We start from the raw sequence: 18,788 nt of genomic DNA, 5'->3' as shown, positions 1-18,788 counted from the left end.
AATGGCATGATATATTTAAAGTGATGAAAGGGAAAAACCTGCAACAAAGAATACTCTACCTAGCAAGGCTCTCATTCAGATTCGAGGAAGAAATCAAAAGCTTTCCAGACGAGTAAAAGCTAAGCAAATGCAGCATCACCAAAATAGCTTTACAACAAATGCTAAAGGATCTTCCCTAGGCAGGGGAATAAAAGAGGCCAAACTAGAAACAAGAAAATCACAAATGGGAAAGCTCAATGGTAAAGGCAAACATACAGTAAAAGGAGGAAATTATCCACACACAAATATGATATCAAAACCAGCTACCATGAGAAGAGGGGAATACAAATTCAGGAAATGGGAATTGCATTTGAAATTGAGACCAGCAACTTAAAACAACCTTGATATATATATATAGACTGTTATATCAAAACCTCATGGGAAATGCAAACCAAAAAACTACAGTAGATACACACACGAAAAAGGAAAAGCAACCCAAACACAACACTAAAGATGGTCATCAAACCATCAGAGAAGACAGCAAAAGAGGAAGGGAAGAAAAAAGACCTACAAAAACAAATTCAAAAAATTTAAGAAAATGGTAATAGGAACATACATATCAATAATTACCTTAAATGTAAGTGGATTAAATGCTCTAGCCAAAAGACATAGACTGGCTGAATGGAAACAAAAACAAGACCCATATATATGCTGTGTACAAGAGAACCACTTCAGACCTAGGGACACATACAGACTGAAAGTAAGGGGATGGAAAAAGATATTCCATGCAAATGGAAATCAAAAGAAAGCTGGAGTAGCAATACATATCAGAAAAAATAGACTTTAAAATAAAGACTTTTACAAGAGACAAGGAAGGACACTACATAATGATCAAGGGATCAGTCCAAGACGAAGATATAACAATTGTAAATATATATGCACCCACCATAGGAGCACCTCAATATAAAAGGCAAACACTAACAGCCATAAAAGAGGAAATCAACAGCAACACAATAATAGTGGGGAATTTCAACACCCCAATTACACCAATGGATAGATCATCCAGATAGAAAATTAATAAGGAAACACAAGGTTTAAATGACACATTAGAACAGAAAGACTTAATTGATATTTATAGAACATTCCATCTGAAAGCAGCAGAATACACTTTATTCTCAAGTGCACAAGGAACATTTTCCAGGGTAGATCACATCTTGGGCCACAAATCAAGCCTCGGTAAATTTAAGAAAACTGACATCATATCAAGCATCTTTTCTGACCACAACGCTATGAGATTAGAAATCAATTACAGGGAAAAAATTGTAAAAAACACAAACACATGGAGGCTAAACAATATGTTCCTAAATAGGCAATGGATCACTGAAGAAACCAAAGAGGAGATCAAAAAATACCTAGAGACAAATGACAACAAAAACACAGTGATCCAAAACCTATGGGATGCATGCAGCAAAAGCACTTCTAAGAGGAGAAGGTTATAGCAATACAATCTAACCTCAGGAAACAAGAATCAACTCAAATGAACAACCCAACCTTACACCTAAAGCAACTAGAGAAAGAGGAACAAACAAAACCCAAAGTTAGTAGAAGGAAAGAAATCATGAAGATCAGAGCAGAGATAAATGAAATAGAAACGAAGAAAACAATAGCAAAGATCAATGAAACTACAAGCTGGTTCTTTTAGAAGATAAACAAAATTGATAAATCTTTAGCCAGACTCATCAAGAAAAAAAGGGAGAGGACTCAAATCAATAAGATTAGAAATGAAAAAGAAGTTACAAGTGACACCACAGAAATACAAAGGATCATAAGAGACTACTACAAGCAACTATATGCCAATAAAAGGGAAAACCTAGAAGAATTGCACAAATTCTTAGAAAGGTACACCCTTCCAAGACTGAACCAGGAAGAAACAGAATATATGAACAGACCAGTCACAAGTACTGAAAATGAAACTGTGATCAAGAAACTTCCAACAAACAAAAGTCCAGGACCAGATGGCTTCAAGGTGAATTCTATCAAACATTTAGAGACGAGTTAACACCTATCCTTCTAAAACTTTTACAAACAAATGCAGAGGAAGGCACACTCTCAAGTTCATTCCACAAGGCCACCATCACCCTGATACCAAAAACCAGACAAAGTTATCACACACAAAAAAAGTTACAGGTCAATATCACTGATGAACATAGATGAAAAATCCTTAACAAAAAACTAGTAAACCAAATCCAACAGTACATTAAAAGGATCGTACACCATGATCAAGTGGGATTTATCTCAGGGATATAAGGTTTCTTCAATATACACAAATCAATCAGTGTGATACACCACATTAACAAACTGAAGAATAAAAACCACATGATCATCTCAACAGATGCAGAAAAATCTTTTGACAAAATTCAACACCCATTTATGATAAAAACTCCAGAAAGTTGGCAAAGGGGGAACCTACCTCAACATAATAAAGGCCATATATGACAAACCCACAGCAAACAGCATTCTGAATGGTGAAAAACTGAAAGCATTTCCTCTAAGATTAGAAACAAGACAAGGATGTCCATTCTCACCACTTTTATTCAACATAGTTTTGGAAGTCCTAGCCACGGCAATCAGAGAAGAAAAAGAAATAAAAGGAATCCAAATTGGAAAAGAAGAAGTAAAACTGTCACTGTTTGCAGATGACATGATACTATACATAGAGAATCCTAAAGATGCTACCAGAAAACTACAAGAGCTCAACAATGAATTTGGTAAAGTTGCAGGACACCAAACTAATACACAGAAATCCTTGCATTCCTATACACTAAAGATGAAAGATCAGAAAGAGAAATTAAGGGAACAATCCCATTTACCATCACATCAAAAAGAATAAAATCCCTAGGAATAAACCTGCCCAAGGAGGCAAAAGACCTGTACTCAGAAAACTATAAGATACTGATGAAAGAAATCACAGATGACACAGATGGAGAGATATACCATGTTCTTGGATTGAAAGACTCAATATTGTGAAAATGACTATACTACCCAAAGCAATCTACAGATTCAATACAATCCCAATCAAATTACCAATGGCATTATTTTTTTACAGAACTAGAACAAAAAAATCTTAAAATTTGTATGGAGACACAAAAGACCCCGAATAGCCAAAGCAGTCTTGAGGGGAAAAAAAATGGAACTGGAGGAATCAGACTCCCTGACTTCAGACTATACTACAGATCTACAGTAATCAAGACAGTATGGTACTGCCACAAAAACAGAAATATAGATCAATGGAACAGGATAGAAAGTCTAGAGATAAATCCAAGCACCTATGATCAATTAATCTATGACAAAGGGGGCAAGAATATAAAATGGAGAAAAAACAGTCTCTTCAATAAGGGGTGCTGAGAAAAATAGATAGCTACATGTAAAAGAATGAAATTAGAACACTCCCTAACAGCCTACAGAAAAATAAGCTCAAAATGGATTAAAGACTGAAATGTAAGGCTGGATACTATAAAACTCTTAGAGGAAAACATAGGCAGAATACTCTCTGACATAAATCGAAGCAAGATCTATTTTGATCCACCTCCTAGAATAATGAAAATAAAAACAAAAATAAACAAATGGGGCCTAATTAAACGTAAAAGCTTTTGCATGGCAAAGAACACCATAAACAAAATGAAAAGACAGCCCACAGAATGGGAGAAAGTATTTGCAAATGAAGTGACTGATGAGGGATTCATCTCCAAAATACACAAACAGCTCTTGTAGCTCAATATCAAAAAAACGAAAAACCCAATCAAAATATGGGCAGAAGATTTAAATAGACTTTTCTCCAAAGAAGACATACAGATGGCCAAAAAGCACATGAAAAGATGCTCAATATTGCTAATTATTAGAGAAATGCAAATCAAAGCTACAATGAGATATCACCTCACGCCAGTCAGAATGGCTATCATCAAAAAATCTACAAACAATAAATGCTGGAGAGGGTGTAGAGAAAAGGGAACCCTCCTACACCTTTGGCAGGAATGTAAATTAGTACAGCCACTATGGAGAACAGTATGGAGGTTCCTTAAAGAACTAAAAATAGAATTACCATATGACTCAGCAATCCCACTACTGGGCATATACCCAGAGAAAACGATAATTCAAAAAGACACATGCACCCCAATGTTCACTGCAGCACTATTTACAATAGCCAGGTCATGGACGCAACCTAAATGTCCATCAACAGAGGAATGGATAAAGAAGACGTGGTACATATATACAATGGAATATTACTCAGCCATAATAAAGAATGAAATAATGTCATCTGTAGCAACATGGATGGACCTAGAGATTGTCATACTGAGTGAAGTCAGACAGAGAAAAACAAATATATGATATCGCTCATATGTGGAATCTAAAAAAAATGGTACAAATGAACTTATTTACAAAACAGAAATAGAGTTACAGATGTAGACACAAACTTATGGTTCCTGGGGGTGGGGAATGGCAGGGAGAGGGATAAATCAGGAGATTGGGATTGACCTATACACACTACTATATAAAAAGTAGATAACTAATAAGGATCTACTGTATAGCACAGGGAACTCTTCTCAATACTCTGTAATGACCTATTTGGGAAAAGAATCTAAAAAAGAGTGGATATATGTATATGTATAACTAATTCACTTTGTTGTACAGCAGAAACTAACACAACAACTATACTCCAATTATACTCACCTATAATCCAATAAAAATTTGAAAAAAAAACTATAAAGCTACACAACACAAAGAGGAACCCTAATGTAAACTATAGATGTTAGTTAATAATACATCAATATTGGTTCATTGATTATAACAAATGTACCATACCAATGCTAGATGTTAATAGAAAAAAAGAAAAAGAAAAAAACCCCAACTCTTAAATAAAACCTAAAGTAGTTTTCATAATCCCTCTAAGCATGTCATTTCATCCCATTATCCTGTTTTTCTATTACCTTCTGGACCCAAAAGCAGGCTTTTTATTTAGTCCCTATTAAACTGCACTGTGTATTTATTAGTCTGATAGTGTTTGACCATGATTCTACCACCCAGCACATGCCCTATTCTCTTGTAGGTATGTACTACCCAGTAGTTTGGTGAGTATGTTCTTTGTTCATGTATACGTCATAAATTAAAATGAATGAACCAATTTCTTCAACAACTATTTGTTAAGTAACTGGTGTGTACCAGGCATTGCTCTGGTATCAGTGAGCAAGATATAAGTTCTGGTGGAACTTATATTCGTGAGCAGGAAGACAGACAATAACCAATAACATCACAAATGAGTTCTCAAATAGGTTAGGAAAATCTAAGCATCATGGGAAAAACAGAAAGGGGTGGAGGGGATCATTAATTATTCAAGTGCCCTGGATCTGAGCTTGGAAGGAACATGGCGGGTTTGAGGTAGTGTGGAAAGGCCAGTCTGTGATGGCCACGTGGAGAGCAGGAGACAGATGAGGCCACAGGGTGCTGCGAGGCCAGAGCACGCTGGGCTGCATGGGCTGAGGGGAGGGCTTGGAACTCTATGCCCTCCTTCCCCCCACAATAGAAAGCCATTCCACGGTTTTAAACAACAGGGATGATGAAACAAGCCTCTCAAAGAGAGAACGGACGGGAGGGAGGTGAGAGGCGCCGTGGGGAGGAGAGCAGCAGCAGTCCAGAGGGGCTGCGGGGCTTGGAGCAGGACAGCGGGGAGACGGGAAAGCAGGGGCCGCTGAGAGGAAGAGCTGACTCCCCGGCCTCCGTGAACAGTCAGGCGGGAAGGGGAAGCGCTCACCGAGACCGGAAGTCCTGGAGCCGGGGGAGCGGTCCGGGCAGCCTGATGGGGTGTGAGGCGCCTGTGACGTGCACAGGCAGGAGAAGCGGCAGGCAGGTGCATCTGTGGGGCTGGGGATCAGACCCGTGCGTTCATTCAACAAGACATAGCTTTCCCTGGCTAGGGCAGTATCATAGTCACTGTTCCTGCATCTTGCAGAAGTGTCGCAAAGGCATGTTACGGGAGACGAGAACAGGGCTTCACGCCACGCGGACGTGAGTGCAGTTTCCTTGAGCTCACTGAACTTCTCTGAGTCTCAGCTCTCCCTCTTTTGCAAGTTCTGGTCATCACTTCAGTGAAGGATTTTTGTCAGGCTTGAAAAAGATAACGTGTTAAAAAACTCTAAAAGATCTTTTCTATTTGAGATGAGAATCCTCAAGTCCCCCCTGTCTCTGTCCCTCTCTTTATCACCCCTCCTCTATTTTTTCTTCTAGAGTTTCCTATTTTACTTTCAAAAAAGGAATTTTGTTCTCACATGTCTTATCCCCAGGGTATCTACACAGTCTCCTCCTCAGTGACTGACATGCCTCTAATAATCTGCTCTAGGATTTTTTAACGTCGACCATAAGAAGGTTGTGGACTTAAGAACGCATCTTATTTTCTTTTGTCAAGGCTTTACCTACATCTGAGACTCCCGTCTCTTACCAGCCTTGCACAAATCCTAAATGCTCACGAACAGCATTTGTCATAACGTCAATCCGCCATCACTTGATTTCAATCCGGCTGCACCAGGCAGTGAAGGAGAAACTGAGAGTGTGGGCAGATGGGTTCCTTTGGAGTTGGGATTTGACGACACGGCTTTGGTGGAAAGATAAGAAAGCAAGAAAAGTGCAATGCTGATGTACTATTGTAAAATGGTCAATCATTCTGTTCAGCCTTGCTGATAGAGTGAACTGGGAAACTAGGATGATATATACATCCCAGTGATACAAAGAGCAGTGTTACTCGGAATAAAAGAAAAGGCAAAGAGAAAGAACGGCAGGCTCGGTGACATCTAAGCTCATTATTTCAGAGGTGGGATAATCACAGTGTGACCAAGAGAAGAAACTGCTTAAGTGAAATAGAAGTGAAGATTGTCAGGGTTCAGGAGAAGAATATTTTGAGAAAAATTATAACATGAGATAAGAGTCTCTAACCAGATATAGAAACATACTATAACATATCATGTTTAAAGCAAAGAAATATGGCTGAAAAACAGAAAAACATATGAGTGGTAAAGTATAGACAGCCCAGAAATTGACCTAGATCGGTGTGGGATTATTGAAATATTGCTGGGTAATGAGTGGGAAACAGCAGAAACTTAATAAATTATATTGGGTAAAAATTAGACAGTATTTTGGAAAAAGTAAATATATAACCATATTTGGAAATCTCTGAATATATCAAAGAACTAAATATTAGGGAAATCACAGACGAGCTTGCATAAAGGCAGAATTTGTTATAACTTTAAACTGTTGATATCATTTGAAGAATTGAAGCAATATAAAAGTATGAGAGAAAAACAACAGATTCTATTACATAGAAATGTAAAATTTTTGTAAGCAAAGAAGGGTTAAAATAAAAATGCAACAGAAGACTGGGTAACACGTACAAACAGAGTGCACACATATAATAAAGCAAGTGGTAGAAATTGCTACGGCCCTAACGGAACGTTAATCGACTATGGAAATAGTCATATCATTTGGACCAGTACTCTAACCTCTAAACACTTACCCTAAGGAAATAGTAAAAAGGAGAAGAAGTTAGGTCCATGAAAGTATTAATTGCAGGATTATCTGTAACTGTAAAATAATAAAAACAAACCAAATATCTAACAATAAGGGAATGGTTAAGGAAATTAGGACATAGTGGCTCAATGACATATTTAGCTATTAAAATGGTAATTTGGAAAACGATGTAATAACACGAAAAATATTTGAGATAATACTTAAAGGGTATGGTAACATTATATGGTTATGGAAAAACACTAAAATAGCACACTGGAGAGTTAATACAATTCTTTTAGTGTGTTAGGATTATGGGTGATTTTATTTTGTAAGTTTCATTTAAGAGTTTAAAATAGTATATGGAAAATTCAAACAGAAGACATGCACACGGTAGGAAGGACTACAGGTGTTGCTGAAACCAGACTGGTAAGTCACCCAGGCTAATGGCACAGGCTACAGGAGTTCTGGGTTGTGTCTGAAGCCCCCACAGGGTTTCCTTATCACCCCGATTCCCTCACCAATACTAGAATTAATTTGTGTTACTCACAGGAAGTGGTTTACTTAGATGACTGACTTAATGTTCTCAGATGAGTCTCCTCCCTGAGGCACTGCCCCTCCTAGTAACTACACACCACCATCATTTTCTAGGCAATAAAAATTTAGGACGGTCAAGCCTAAGCTTCTGAAATGCATAAAAACTGACGTTTTCAAAGTTTGGGCTTTTTCAAAACTTCCTGAATCTTCTGAAAGCAAAATGGACCCATAAGCACCAATTCTATTGGTCCTTCACTTCCTCTGTGCCCAGACAGAGGAAGATTTCTTCCTTTTACTCTACGTCCTCTGCCAGGTAATTTGTGGACCTTTTGGATTATGGATCTTCAAAACATGGAGAAAAGAGGAGAAATGAGACCTGAGACAAGGAGGAACAGAGGAGGGCCAGGAGAGGCTATCAGTCTACAAAGTAAGGCAAGGGGATGTGAGAGGAGGAGGGGCTTGGGGGGGACGGGTCTGCCACCAGAGGGCAGATCCAGGGTGCAAAGGAAGGGGGTGAAGGAAGGGGCTTTGGAGAAGGGCTGCTCTGGGTTCCGAGTCTCTCTCGATGTCCCTGCAAGATGCCAGCGATGCCTTTTTAATTAGTTTGTGGCTGAACCATACTTTTATACGTGAGCCATTGATTTCAAGGAAGGAGCCACACTGGGCCTGAGAACTTATAAGTGCCTCCCTCCCCTCCCTATGGATACGTCCTGGGACATCCTGGTGCCACTCCAGACAAGAGGCCGGGTGGTTCGTGCCTCTCCTCCTTCCTAAGGAGCAGGCCCTGTCGAATGGCTCACGGGAGCCAGAGCTGAGAGTTTTCTCTGCTGGATGTTGCTGCCAAGGAAGGAAAGTAAAAGCAGAATCTTCAGCATCAGAGTTAAATGATGAAAGATACCAACTAGAACAGTATTTCTACGTATTTCCATTTTCCATGAGAGACTGTACCTCATGGAAATTCCTCTCTGGAGTGAAATAATTAAAGGTAGATACAAGTGTGTCCTTTTGCCACATTTTTAGTATTAGTTCTCTTAAGGGGTAATATTTAACATATTTATCCACTGCCTAGGACACAGGCACCAATCATTAAAATGAAACAGACATTAGCCTTGACTGGCTTGGAGTGACAGGGCATTGTGAAGGCCTGGAGCAGGGACCATTTACCAGCCACTTGGAAATACTGCAGTATTTTAACAAAAGTGTGGCCATGTTGGCATCTACTTATTATCAGCCTTGGTTCTTCCTCTTCTCTTCTTCCCCTTGGTAGCTGCAGCCTCTTTTTTGTCCCGCCCGACCACCGCCAGTGCTGGGTGTGATTCCCTTTCACTCTGATCATGAATTACTTCATGTGCATGGTGGTGACCGGGATCCTACAGGTAGACTTACTCCTCAGGCGCGAATGGGGGCAAGTGGGTGGGTAGTGGTGCGACAGCCAGGGTGATGACCCCAATTGTCATGGAAGCGGAGGACGGTTTCCGTCTTGGGCAGGAAGTCAGAGAGTGCCCGCGGTGGCAGAATGGAGCCCGTGGGGACATTCCAGACGGGGAAACTTTTCCCAGTGGTATAACACTGGGTGGCCCCTAACATCTCCAACCTTCTCAAAGCTGCAGACGTTGCTCGCTTTTGTGAGACCACGCAGACCCCTCACTGAGCCCAGCTGCAGCCCTGTTTCGTAGCAACGAATTCCCTCAACGAATCCCCTGGATGAATTCCCAAAGGAGGGGTGGGAGCGGGGACGGGCAAGAGCTTCCTGTGAGCTACACTGATTTCATTAATTTCATCCTCAGTACTTGTATCATCCACTAGAACAAGTAAATCAAGTTATATAAGGATGGCTGTCTCGATTCAAGCTGTAAGGAAAAAAAGAAGCAAGTGTTCCACGTTACAAATAGAAACAAAGGGGAAAGAATGACGCTTTAGAAGAGGTTGATGATTTTAACACCTCCAGGTCTATACTCATTTACTCAGTACAGCAAACCCTACTTGGTAAAGTAAGACAAAAGAATGTCCTGTTAAAGAAGCACACAAAACATTTGCATTTGAATGAGTACAATCCCCAAACCTCAATGCTGAAAAGCAGCAGCTGGGGTGCAGTGGAAGGAACTTCTGGACCAGGAGCCGAGAGAACTGGGCTCCAGGCCGGCTCTGCCATTCAGCAGCTGCCTGACTGTGCCCAGCTCAGCCGGCCTGAGCTTGGGTTTCCTCTTCGGTAAATGAAATGCTCGACTAAAGGATCTCTACAATCCCGTCGAGTGGCAATCTCTCTTACTGTTGTCTGCAGTAGACACAAATGAATGGCAACTCCTGACCACCTCTGCCCTCCCCACCCAGCTCACAGCCAGGTGAGTCTGGTGGTCCAGGGAGTGGCAATGTACGATGGTTTATTTATCTATATTTCCCCCAGTACTTCTCTTAAATAATTGATAGTAGCTGGAAAATGCTTTCAAACTTAGAAGTCACTGGGCAGAGATGAGAGGTTGACCCTTAGACTGACTTTATTTAAAGACCACCAAAATCTGCAAACCTTCTATACTTTCCTTGCTGTGTGTGGCAAACTTTTTTTGCAGAAGCTGAAGTGTCAAACAACGTTTTGTACGTGGTCCTGCCCTGTCTAAGGTAAGGGTGACCTGGCTATAACTTCTCTCCATTACAGACACGCCAGGCTCCTTCAGGAATGGCTATCAGCACTCTTCCTTGACAGATAATGTGCATTTCTTTATGGCATTTTGATAACTATTTCCTTAAGCCATTAGTTAAAGATATTATTGATATTTTACTTTTCAAGTGCATAAGTGCTGTGCCTATAAGTATTAATAGCTATGATTTGATGAGAACCTACCACATGCAAGTTTCCAGGATGGAAACTTTATATACAATATTATTTAACTGTCAAAATACCTCTTTGAGTGGAGATATTCCTATCTCCAGTTAACAGATCAGGAAAAGCTAAAAATCACGTAAGTATCTCGCCCACTGTCAAACTGACGGTGGGGCAGAAATCTGACCCCAGGCCACTCCAGCTGCGGTTTCCCACTCATCCCCTCCCCCATCCTTTCTGGATGCCAGGCTCACAGCTTTCATTCCTATGGTTTTTATTCCCCAATTCTTATAAATTCTTTATATTAAGAAGGATCTGCTAGCATCATTTGCGTTCATCCCAATATATTCCCTATAATTTTAGCATAATCAACTTAGAGCCTTATTTATAGTGAAGAGGTCATGCTTCATACAAGAGGGCTTGAGTGGACCTGAGGCCAATCCTCAAGAGACCTAAGGATTCAGCACTGCTGCCTCCCAGTGGCTGTGAACCTTGAGTGACTACCGAGCTTTAGAGAGATCTGCGATTATAGTGATTTTGGGTAGAATGAAGATGTGGAGGAAGGAAAAGATAGGAAAGGTTCTAAGGAAATATATACTATGAGCCTTGATGACTGGGTATGGAAAGTGGTGGTAAGTGAGAGAGGTTGGAAAGTAGATGATGTTTATCACAATATTGAAATGAAATTACAAAGGGTTTGGTGGGGGACAGAGGGACTTGGAGGCCAGTGAGAAGACCAGTGGGTTGAATGTGGAGTTTCACTAACGTTTAGGAGGTGATCACAGCAAGAAAACAATCAGTAAATAGTCCGAGAAGGAACAGGAAGAGAGTAGAATAGAAATGGGGAAAGATGATGTGGAAGAGAATTTTAAGGACTAGTCAGCCAAGGGTGTAAAATGTAAGAGTTTATGATTGTATTAAGCTAACTGTTAGTTTAAGAAAATTGCTTTAAAATTACTGCAGCAGATAACTTGACTTCTAGAAATACACAGCGAAATAACTTGTGTAATTTCTCCATTATGTGTCATTCTTTAGTCCCTAAGAGCCCTGAAAACAGATATTACACTGGTAGAGGAAAATGACCCCAGAAATGGGTCACGGTAGAGCCTGCAAAAGATTTGTTTTGCCTACTTTATAGATTTTTATCAACATTATGAAAGTAAATCTTATTAATTTTATGAGTCAATAATATCTACCCCAAGGATTGATATTTATGAAATAAGTAAAACTAGAATGCTGACTTAAACCCCAGGGAACTTTGTTATAATGAGAAATCCTCAAGACCTGAATTTAATCAAGAACTTGAGGATTTTACATTGTGCTATTAGTCATACTCCTCAGGATTTAGCTCATCATATACTCTTCCTTCATTTAATAATTTTTTTCTAACTTTGCTGATTTAGAAGCATTCCAGAAACTGATCACGACGCAATAAGCATTACCAACAATGACCCTATTGTAGTGGAAATGACCTCATTATCACTCTTGTTGCCAAAAGCAATCCAGGGCAGATGTGGTCGTGGTTTGAGATGAAGAAAACAGTCTTAGGATGAAACAGAGACACTGGGAAGATGTCTCCCCCCAAATCCCGATCTGTTCCTCTTACAAAAATGATCATGAAACTTTGGTTCCAATACCAATGAATGCACCGCTGATTTAAGAGACAGTGCACGTCAAGCTGGCGATTAGAATTCTATAAATGAGGTATGGACAGCATGACGTGAGCTTGGCTGTGTATTTAAGAGCAATAGCTGGAGTCACAGCAGTGACTGCCCTGCACCTGTGGCTTCTGCTCCCAGTTACAGCACTGCCGTAAATTCAGACATCTCCCTAGCAGGCCTCTGTCACTACCGAGACATAACTTCAAGTAAATATGGCCTTTCCTTCTAACTTTCAGTTCCTTTTTCAGTCATTTACTTCATCATTACTCATGCTATTATTATTTTATTCCTTCAACAAATTATTTTTTGTTTACCTTTCTATGTGCCTTTCCATGCACTGTTCTAGTGGCAAACAAGACAGACAGCATCCCTGGCTCTATGGGGAGACAGAGCCGATGGGCCCCGCTGCTCAGGCCCTCCCCACTTCTGGTGGCTGAGCAGAGAGCTTGGGAAGGAGACCTGAGCCAGTTTAACAGAAGGATGGGCTAATTACTAGTTTCCATGACCTGGAGCATCCTCCTTTCCATCAAAGCTACTTCCCCAGCCAGGGAACTTACGTGATCTCAAGGATGTTCTCTGACCCTGTCCCTCATCCCTGTCCCTCATACATATGTCCCTCACCACAAATGTATGGAACATTGCAGGGGACTGTCCTTCTTCATTGGTACCTTGGCCATGGGACATATCTATACCCGGCCTAAGCTCTGACAAGTAACAAGAGTCAAGGAGATTCTATCTGCTTCTACTACTTCTTTGAAGGTTTTTCTCAATAAACTCTGTATCTGAACTGGATGGTGCTGCAACAAATAAATAGATAGAGATACAATTTCCGATAGTGATAAGTGCTGTGAAGGAAGCAGAACAGTGCAGTTGGATCGAGAGGGACTGAGGCTGGGTCAGGACCAACCTAGGCAGGACAGTCAGGAAGGGCTTCTTGGAAGAGATGGTAACAGAGTCAAAGCGGGAGTGATAAAGGGCAGGCAGCCCAGCAGAGAAAGAACATTCAAACACAGGGAACAGCAAGAACAGTGGCTTGGATGAAAGGATGAGATTGAAATGTCTGTGGGACAGAAAGAAATCGAGCACCACAGTGAATGAGGGAAAGAGTATTAGGGGTGACTTCAGAGAAGTAATCAGGGGACTGGTAAGGAGATGAGGTTTTGTTCTAACTGGAATAAGAAGTTATGGGAAAAAAGAAAAAAAAAAGAAGGAGCTATGGGAGAAGTTAAAGTGAAGGATTAATAAAAATTCATAAGCATATTTAATAGTTTAACTCTTGGATCTGGAGGAGAATGGCATGCAGGTGACATGGAGGGAAGCAGGGAACTAGTTAGGAGGCTACCACCGTGGTCCAGGGGAGTGGGGAAAGGTAGAGGGGCAAAGACTGCTTAGTCTAATTACGGGACCTGCAGTGAGTGTTGGTGGGATGGGAGAGGTGGGAACAAGGCGAATCACAGATGATTCCAGAGTAGAGAGGGGCTGTAGCCCTTTTAAAAGCTGGTGCACACGATCACTCAAAATTCTGTAAAATTAACCACCAAGAAGAAAGTAGGAGGCCACAGGAAATAAAGATGAACAAAGACTGGAGGGTGCAGGGTGACAGGAAGCTGGAGACAGGCAGTGGTTCTGAAACATTCCCGGGAAGTGCTAACTCCTGCAGTTCCTTACAGGCAGCTGTCATCTGAGGGCTTCTTTTAGGGGGTCCCGCAAGCTAGCACTCACTGCAAAAATGTGGCAGATTCTTCTTCAAACCTGCATTTTAAAAGGGGGATGAGAAGATAGACTAAGCTTGTGAGAAGCTTTTTTCTTTTCTCACGGCCCTTTATAAAAAAAGTTCAGGACCAGAGTCTCAAGCTGACTGCGGGGTTGGCCACCAGACTTTACCTCAGAAATTGAGAATTAGTCACAAGATTCCACGTAAGCCACAAAAGAGAAGTGGGAAGCAGACAGCACTCACCGAACTGTGATGTGCCAGGCCCCGTACACATTATCCGTTAATCCTCAAAAAGAACCCGTGAGAAAGACGTGCTTTCCTTCAGGATCTGCAAGAACAAACTGAAGCTCAGGGAGGTTTATGAACAGCTCAAGGTGTCCCCTACGGTGGCAGGGATGAGCAGCAGGGATGAGCCCCGGGTTCCGCCTCCTGGGCCAGGTGTGGGGCTGCTACAGGTGAGGGCACCTCCCCTCACACCATCACCGTGCCCGCCCTGAACTCTGGCCTCTGCTTTCACTATCACGAGGTTCACCCCTGGGACTGGGGTCTGCTCTCAGGGGAAGAGTCATAAAAATGGGAAATTTACCAAGTGACCTCTCTCCTTCCACGTCCACCCCCTGCAGAATCTGCCTGCTTTTCCTCTCTCTCCTACGTCTTCATGTAGTGTTTAAAATATATTATGTCGAGATTACAGTTATCTTCAGGAGAGTTCCTCGACACTCTATTACTGAGAAATAATGTTTTAAACAAAAAAATTCTGAATCAAATAAATGGTTTCTAGAAATGTATTCATTTTCTTTTCACCCTTTACTCTGATAGAATGAATGCTTTTCGGTGCTCACTAATCATCTCATTTTAGTCTCTTTTTGTAGAAGATCTAGTTGGTTCCTACGCTAAACCCGGTGCCCATAGAGTAATAACCACACAATTCCACTGGCGTTTTCCACATTGCATTTTGGTGTCTTATTTATGTTTCTGTACTGCCCTCTAGTGGCTGACTGTCTGAAATACAAATCAAAGTACAGCAGGCCCTTTGTATCCATGGGGTCTGCGTCAGGGGATTCGACCAACCACGATCCAAAATGTTCAAAAAAACAAATTCCAGAAAGTTCCAGAGAGCAAAATTTGAGTTTTCTGCAAGCTGGCAACTATTTACAAAGCATGTATATTATACTTATAAACAACTATTTACATAACGATAGCATTTACATGGTGTTAGGTACTATAGGTAATCCAGAGATGATTTAAAGTATAGGGGAGTTTGTGTGTAGGTTATATGCAAATACTCTGCCATTTTATATAAGGAATGTGAGCATCCCTAGATTTTGGATTTTGGTATCCACAGGGGTCCTGGACCCAATCCCCTCAGATACCGAGGGATGACTATTATTTTCGAAATGCAGGCACTTTTTCTAGAGGTAAGACAAATCTCAGACAGTTCAATTGGTTAGTAACAACTTGTAGTAGACATAAATCTTCCTAACAACAATCTTATTGATCGTGAACTATTTCAATTTTGACTTTGACAACAATAGAAAAATTTTTAATGCTTAGAAGAACTTTAAAAGTTCTGGAGATATTTAAAGAATCTGTTGGCATAGTTGGAATGTAGACAATAATTAAATATATTGGAAAAGACTCCTGAAAGCCCCTGGAGAAGAAAGTGCTGGGCCTAGAACCTGATTTGAGAGGAGGCCGGGGGAGTATATGCTTTCTTGGAGTAACATCGCCATCTTGCGTCTTTCTTAAATACTGCTGATAAAAATAAGCAAACCCTTATTTCTTTTAGCACTCCTAAATGTTCTCTAATTAAAGAAATTTGAACATTTGTTTCAAGGTTCAAACAGAAGTTTTATTTATTTAAAGAAGAGTTTTTTAAAAGACTGTATTGAGGTATGATTTACACTCAATAAAATGCACCCTTTAAAGTGCACCAGTTTTCAATGCGTTTCAAAAATGTAAACTCCCAGGCAGCCACCAGAACAATCAAATTGCATAACATTTCCATCATCTCCCAGAGGTACCCTAGTGCCTATTTACAGATAACCCCATGCCCAGCTGTTGCCCCGGGCAACCACTCATCTGCTCTCTATCATTAGAGATCAGTTTTGATGTTTAGAATTTCATATAAACGAAATCATACAGTATGTGCTCTTTTGTGCCTGTATTTAAGCATGTGCTTTTTTCTTCATCATAACATTGTTAAAATCTGTTCATGCTTTTGCATCTATCAGTAGCTCATTCATTTTTGCTCCTGAGTACTGTTCCTTTGCGTCACTACTCCTCTATTTACCATTCTCCTGTTGATGGCCACAGCTTGTTTCCAGTTTTTAATTATTTTGAGTAAGACTGCTCCGAAAGTATGTGTATAGTAAGTGTGTACAAATGTTCTCATTTCTCTTGGTAAATACTTAGAAGTAGATGGCTGGGTTTCAGGGTAAATAGATATTTAACTTTACATAAAACAGACAAAGTATTTTCTAGAATGGCCTTACCATTTTATTTTCCCAGAGCAATCAATGAGAGTTCCAGCTGAGTCATATCTTTCATATTTGGTGTTGTCATTCATATTATCCATTATGATGGATATATAGTAGTAGCTCATGACGATCTTAATTTGCATTTTCCTGTTTACTAATACTGTTAAGCATCTTTTCATATGCTTATTGGTCATTCATATATATTATTTTGTCAAATGTTTAATTAATTTGCTTCCCTCTTTTTATAAAGTTGGGTTGTCTTCTAATTATTGCGTTATAAATTTCTTTGTATATGCTCTGCATGTCTTTTGCCAAATACATGCATTGTTAGTATATTTTCTGAGTCTGTGACTTGCCTTTTTGTATTCTTAAGTGTCCTTTGAAGAGCAAACATTTAAAATTTTGATGAAGTTTATTCATCAATAATTTTTATAGGTATAGCTTTTTGTTACCTATCTAAAATTTTTGCCTATACTGAGATCACAAAAATTTTCCCCTATGTTTTTTTCTAGAAACCTTATAGTTTTAATATTTGTATTTTGGCCTATGATCCTTTTCATGTTAATTTTTGTATATGATAAGAGGGAAGTACTGAGGTTTCCTTTTTCCTAGATAGATACTTAAATGCACCAGCATCTTTTCTTAAAAAGACCATCTGTTCCCCTTGGCCCCTTTCTTGAACATCAATTGACCATATTTGTATGGGCATATTTCTGGACCCCTTATTTTATTCCTTTTATCTGTTTATCAAAACTTAGACTTGTCCTGATTACTCTCATTCTATACGTCTTGAGATCCTCCAAATGTGTCCTTGTTTTAAAATTATTTTGGCTACAGTATGTCCTCTGCATTTCCTTATATTGGGTTGGCCGAAAAGTTTGTTTGGTTTTTTGCCCTTAGTTGTCTTTAACTTCATTTGAAACAATTTTGTTAGATTGTATTGTGATAGCTGTCATACAAGCGTGCATTTAAAAAAAAACATCAAAATTGGTGAATTTTTGTGTAGCCATTTTAATATCGAATATGGAAGAAAAAGCATTTTCTGCATATTATGCTGTATTTATTTCAATAAAGATAAGAACACAACTGAAACGCAAAAAAAAAAAAAAAAAAAAGATTTGTGCCACGTACGGAGAATGTGCTGTGACTGACTGAACGTGTCAAAAGTGGTTTGCGAAGTTTTGTGCTGGAGATTTCTCGCTGGACAGTGCTCCACGGTTGGGTAGACCAGTTGAAGTTGATAGTGATCAAACAGAGACTTTAATTGAGAACAATCAACGTTATACCACACGGGAGATAGTCGACATATTCAAATTATCCAAACCAAGCGTTGGAAATCATTCGCACCAGCTTGGTCATGTTCATCACTTTGATGTTTGGGTTCCACGTAAGTTAAGCGAAAAAAACCTGCTTGACCGTATTTCCGCATGTTATTCTCTACTTCAACGTAATGAAAACGGTCCATTTTAAAAACAAATTGTGACAGGTGATGAAAAGTGGATACTGTGCAATAACGTGGAACGGAAGAGATCGTGGGGGAAATGAAATGAACCACCACCAACCACACCAAAGGCCAGTCTTCATACAAAGAAGGTGATGTTGTGTACGTGGTGGGATTGGAAAGAAGTCCTCTATTATGAGCTCCTTCCAGAAAACCAAACGATGAATTCCAACAGCTACTGCTCCCAATTAGACCAAGTGAAAGCAGCACTCGACGAAAAGCATCCAGAATTAGTCAACAGAAAATGCATAATCTTCCATCAGAATAACACGAGATTGCAAGTTTCTTTGATGACCAGGCAAAAACTGTTACAGCTTGGCTGGGAAGTTCTGATTCATCCGTAGTATTCATCAGACATTGCATCTTCAGATTTCCATTTATTTCGGTCTTTACAAAATTCTTTTAATGGAAAAACTTTCCATCCCCTGGAAGACTGTAAAAGGCACCTGGAACAGTTCTTTGCTCAAAAAGATAAAAAGTTTTGGAAAGATGGAATTATGAAGTTGCCTGAAAAATGGCAGAAGGTAGTGGGACAAAATGGTGACTACGT

The sequence above is a fragment of the Tursiops truncatus genome, chromosome 9, assembly GCF_011762595.2.
Source record: "Tursiops truncatus isolate mTurTru1 chromosome 9, mTurTru1.mat.Y, whole genome shotgun sequence".
Classification (NCBI taxonomy): Eukaryota; Metazoa; Chordata; class Mammalia; order Artiodactyla; family Delphinidae; genus Tursiops; species Tursiops truncatus.
Note: the sequence above shows the minus strand (reverse complement) of the source record.